The sequence below is a fragment of the Balaenoptera musculus genome, chromosome 9, assembly GCF_009873245.2.
Source record: "Balaenoptera musculus isolate JJ_BM4_2016_0621 chromosome 9, mBalMus1.pri.v3, whole genome shotgun sequence".
Classification (NCBI taxonomy): domain Eukaryota; kingdom Metazoa; phylum Chordata; class Mammalia; order Artiodactyla; family Balaenopteridae; genus Balaenoptera; species Balaenoptera musculus.
In genome coordinates, this window is record NC_045793.1 from 56,186,387 (window position 1) to 56,191,951 (window position 5,565).

Below are 5,565 nucleotides of genomic sequence, written 5' to 3' on the forward strand. Positions count from 1 at the left end.
GAGTTACAGAGCTATGTCAGTACTCTGAATGGGCTTCATGATATTTCCTGGTGCCCGGGATGTGACATCTGTTTTGAGTGCCAGTGGGGGAGCAAAAGTGACCCATGTCTGTCTCAGGAGATAGAACAGAGGAAACATGAGGCAGTCTATTCAAAAATCATACTGCAAACATTAAGAGCCAGAGCAGAAATTCCTGACACTATTCAAGGAGGCACGTGGGAGTGAGAAAAAGATCTAGATTCAGAAGAGATGAAGTTCCATAATCTTTGATTAAAATCTCTTCCTCAGGGACTTCCCTGGTTGCGCAGTGGTTAAGAATCCGCCTGCCAATGCAGGGGACACGGGCTCGAGCCCTGGTCCGGGAAGATCCCACATGCCGTGGAGCAACTAAGCCCATGCACCACAACTACTGAGCCTGCTCTCTAGAGCCCGCGTGCCACAACTACTGAGCCCACGCACCTAGAGCCCGTGCTCCACAACAAGAGAAGCCACCACAGTGAGAAGCCCACGCACCGCAACGAAGAGTAGCTGCCGCTCACCCCAACTAGAGAAAGCCCACGAGCAGCAACGAAGACCCAACACAGCCAAAAATAAATAAAATAAATTTAAAAAAAAAACCCTCTTCCTCCATGAACATAAATGCTAAAACAAGCAGCCCCTAGCTGCCAAGAATCCCAACTGAATTTAAACATACCCAAAGAGGGATTTTAAGGAGAGAACCTAGCACAAAGAGCCCTCTGGGGCTTCCCTGGTGGCGCAGTGGTTGAGAATCTGCCTGCTAACGCAGGGGACACGGGTTCGAGCCCTGGTCTGGGAAGATCCCACATGCTGCGGAGCAACTAGGCCTGTGAGCCACAACTACTGAGCCTGCGCGTCTGGAGCCTGTGCTCCGCAACAAGAGAGGCCGCGACAGTGAGAGGCCCGCGCACCGCGATGAAGAGTGGCCCCCGCTTGCCGCAACTAGAGGAAGCCCTTGCACAGAAACGAAGACCCAACACAGCCAAAAATAAATAAATAAATAAACAAAATAAAAATAAAGGAATTCCTTTAAAAAAAATGCAAAATACTCAAAAAAACAAAAAAGCCCTCTGGCACACAGAATCCTTTGTGTAGAAAGATGGTGGAGCCTTTCTAATTTAAACCAATTGCATCAGAACACCTGTGTCTCACAGAATACCTAGAGTAATTGGTAATTCTCAGGGTTTACTCAGCTCTAAACTTCACTGGACTTGACCATCTGTATTTCTGCTTCCTCTGTGAGCCTCAGGCTCTCAATATTTCCACCCAAAGAGCTTTAAGTGCTCCTCCTTCCTCCCATTTATCCCCCTCCAAACCCTCCACCATGCTGTAGCCAAGGGAATCTTCTGGAGCCCTCTTCTGGCGCACACCCTCCACTGGTTTCTCCTGCGTTCTGCGTCCAGTTCATGCCAGGCATCAGGGCCCTTCCTAATGGCACCCACTTGCCCTCATCTTGCTCCCCAGCCTGGTATGCTTTGCTCCCATGGGTCTCAACCACTATCCTCCTGTTCTTGGTCTCTCTCACATCTGGGCCTTTGTTGTGTATTCTCAGGGCATCTTACTAGAGCATAATAAATACGCCCATTTTATTATAATTGTCCTCCCTGCACGATTCCAAGCTCTGCTTCCTCTTTGCATGAGCCCTGGCACATGGTGAGCCCATAAGGAAGATGGGTTGAGTGAGGGGGTGGGTCAGTACCCATGCTGTGCCCCTTCTTCCACCTAAAACGCCGATTCATCCCTGGCCATCCTACAAGGCTGGCCCCAGGAAGCCACCCCTGACCCCTCCCCTGCTTTGCTTCCCCAGTGCCTTATATATAACCTTTCCTTTATTTTATTTCACTTACTTATATTAGGTTATAAGTACTTATACTACTTATCTACTTATATATTTGCTATTTCTGTAGGTCAAAAGGACCAAATATCAGCAATTTCATATGGTCCAACCTAATAGAAAAGCAGGAGCCCATGGTGGGTATATGTCAGACAGACCAAGGTTGAAGCCTGGCTCTGTCACTTCGTTGCTGTGTGTCCTAGTCAAGCTCCTCGGCTTCTCCACGTCTCAGTTTCCTCATGTGTAAAATGGAAATAATAATAGCAACTACATCCTAGTGGTGTTATGAGGATTAAATGAGGCACTGCATTCTAACATGCAGAACTTAGGGCTTGGCTCCTATGATAAACATTAGCTACACTTAGTCAATAGTTAAATATTTACTAAGGTCCACTATGTACCAGGGATAGTGCCAGTTGCTGAAGGTACAAAGATGGATAAGATAAAAGGAGGCTTGCCTTTGTGGAGCTCATAGCCACTAAAAGTGCAAAAACGAGTCTGATCAATGCTACAGATGAGGAAGTACTGAGTGCTAAAGGCATCTGTTTCTCAACTCTCATGCTAGGGTGGAATCATCTTTGTACAGCTCTAGTTTCCCAAGTAAACCATGAGAGGCCTTAACTATCTTTTTTCCTGGTAAAAGGTAGATACCCATACTTCAGAAACTAGCATATGGTGGATACTCAAGAAACGTGTGTTGAGTGAATCAATGAAGGAGTCAACTAACCAATGAATAAATGAACTGTAGCTCCAGGTCTAAGCACATATGAAACAGAAGCCTCTCAAGTCAGCATTCACAGCCAAAGCAGCCAGGAGTTCTTCCTTAGAACATTGAAGTTGTCCATAACCCACGATCAGGCTGAGTGACTCCTTTTTGCCATTTCCATCAAAAGTAGACTCTGGCCCATAAACCTCTGTTTTACTACAGGAATGGCCAAAAGGGGTCACTCAGCCGGATCCTGGGTTATTTATTTTTTAACTATCTTTCCACATGTTTGTGGCACACACAAAAATGTGTTTTTGAACATTGCTATTTACGTAAAATCTAATCATGTAAGCAAACAAACAAAGAAGAGAAAATGAAAGATGGCTTTTTCCAGCTCATAATTCATTCACTCATTCATTTCATTCATCCTACAAGCATCCTATGTGCAGGGCACTGTGTACAGAGCAAATGTTTGGGGGAGAAACAACCAGCCCCCAGCCACACCGTTTAATGGCCCTCTGCCTCAGGATCTTGTTTCTCTTATCTTCAAACTTACTTCATTGTGCACATTTGTTCATAAATTTAAATAACTTATTTATTTAAGAAACATTTGTCAACAGCCAGCTCTATACCAGGCTCTGTGATGAGCCCACACTGCCTCAGCCTCTGCTTCCCTTAAACTTGGAGTCTAACACAGAGAAGCGCAGACAGTATCAAACAGCCACATAAATACATAATCAAACTGCAATTACTGCAGGAAAGGAAAAAAAGAAGGTACACGAGAAGATATGGCAGGGGGCCTGACCTGGGGAATCAGGAAAACTTCCTTGAAGGAGTGACTTTTGAATTGGGCTCTGAACTTTGAGAGGAAGAGATAGGAGCCGGGGAACTGAGGAAGCCGGTGTGGGAGTACAGGGGATGAGGAGCCCACAGAGATGAAGGGGGGCAGTTGCACAGGGCCCGGGAAACTCACGACACATAACAAAGTTTTAAAATCCTTAAGGAGGATTGTGATCCGCTCAGGTTGATGTTTTTCACTCTGATTACCGTCAGCTAGATGGTGGGTTCTTTGAGTTATGAGGCTGCATCATACTCCTTTTTACATCTCTGACCGCATCCAGCAGAGGGCTTTGAATGCAATGATCTGGTGCTCAATTAATGGTGATTGAACATGTGGAAAGGATGCCAGTGACATAATCTTGCACTGGGAGGTTAATGATGATCTAGTTCAATGGATACTTGTATCCCCAAACCAAGAGACGCCCCTAGAATCCCCAGTGTTTTCCCCTCGGCTGTGCAGGTGAAAGAGAAGGGGCGGGACACTCTGTTTTGAACTTAAATGTTTCCGTTTATACTGTTTCTCTATGAGAGAAAGAGTTCTTAGCGATCCCCTTGCTTGGATTCGCATCATGAGAATTACTAGTTGGCCACAGTCTCAGCTGCAAAATTCACTGATCATCATTCTGATGATTGGAGCAAGTAGGGATTTGAAGTGGATTGTCTCTCCCTAGTTCTTCTAGCTCTTCTCTTTCACTCTATCTGATCAGCAATACGGGGTTCCATGTTCCCTGAATTGGCTCTTTAATATTCTGAAGGCCTTTGCCACCCACAGGCCCATCCGCAGGATTACGAGTGTCCTTTTGGGGCTGTGACTTCTGTGGGATTGACTTCTCTTGGATTTGGGGACTGATGCTCAGCTCTGGTGAATGCTCTCATCCTCTGCTAGAGAACACGTTGCCTTTGTGGTCATTAACGATACACTTGCCACCTCCAACTTCAGATACTAAGGGAAAGGCGTTTTGGAATTGGGACAAGAGATGGAGATAAATTTCAGATGCCCTTTTCACACAAAGATGATTTTCTCAAAATGGAACCAGATTTCAAGGATCTTTGTCCCCTCCAGAGAGGCTTTTCCAGTGCGTGGATACTATGGGAATATGATTATACAAATGCAGCAGGAAAACGTACTCCTGATCACTCTATAAATCACTTGATGCTAGCAGTGATCTCATTTTTAAAGCCATTAATAATCACGAATGATGGCTAAATTAGCAACATAGTCTTAAAGAGCTTCCATATTGATTGGCTGTTTTCATCCCTTCTTCTCCCTCATGCTATTCTGTGATATCGCCTCAGCCTCAGAGATTCAGAGCAACCATCTGCCGAACACATGAATACTAAAGAATTGGTTTCCTTAGTAACAATAATCATGAAGCAGCTCTCAGAACTTCCTGCTTTTCTGTCTGTCTGTTTTCTGTTGGTCACATAGAAAAAGACGGCCAAACTGAGCCTGCCCAGAAAAGATGCACATATATATCGTGACCCCTAAGTGGAAGGCAGGCTTGTCTCTGCTGAGACCACATTCCTTTTCTCAACTGGCTGCCTTATTCTGTGTGGTTAGGGCTAAACCAGAGCACTTGCAAAGGTCTATGACCACCTCAGAACTCTTTTCCTTTCGAGTCAAAATCTGGAACCACAAAACCATAATGCAGGACACATCACCAAAATGGCTCCTTCTCTGTGGGAAACCAACATGGAACTTCCCTAAAACGAAGACCTTCTTTCTTTCCACAATATTTCTAATAATAAAAAGAAAATGGGGACTTCCCTGGTGGTCTAGTGGTTAAGACTCCAAGCCTCCAATGCAGGAGGCCCGGGTTCGATCCCTGGTCAGGGAACTAGACCCCGCATGAAACAACTAAAAGAGCTCTCATGCCGCAATGAAGATCCCGCGTGCTGCAACTAAGACCCAGCACAGCCAAATAAATAAATATTAAAAAAAAAAAAAAACTATAGCTAAAATCTTATTAAAAAAAAAAAGAAAAGAAAGAAAGAAAGAAAATGGTCATCAAGTAGAGAAAGCTTTGCTGATTTTCCAGAATATCTTTTTTTCCGTGTCTGTTGTGAGAAATTGCCCTGCTTCCTGCCCCTCTTCCTAACTCTAGCCAGGATGAATTCAAGCAACCGCCCTCCACAGGAGCAGAAAGGGATGTGTGTCAGGAAGCCT

General features: G+C 45.0%; 1 non-coding gene across 1 annotated transcript; it reads left to right on the top strand.

The window, feature by feature from the left end:
* The first annotated feature begins 5,163 nt into the window (after window positions 1–5,163).
* On the top strand, window positions 5,164–5,236 carry TRNAW-CCA. Its single transcript has one exon. It is a non-coding gene; the product is annotated as a tRNA-Trp (tRNA).
* Window positions 5,237–5,565: the final 329 nt, after the last annotated feature.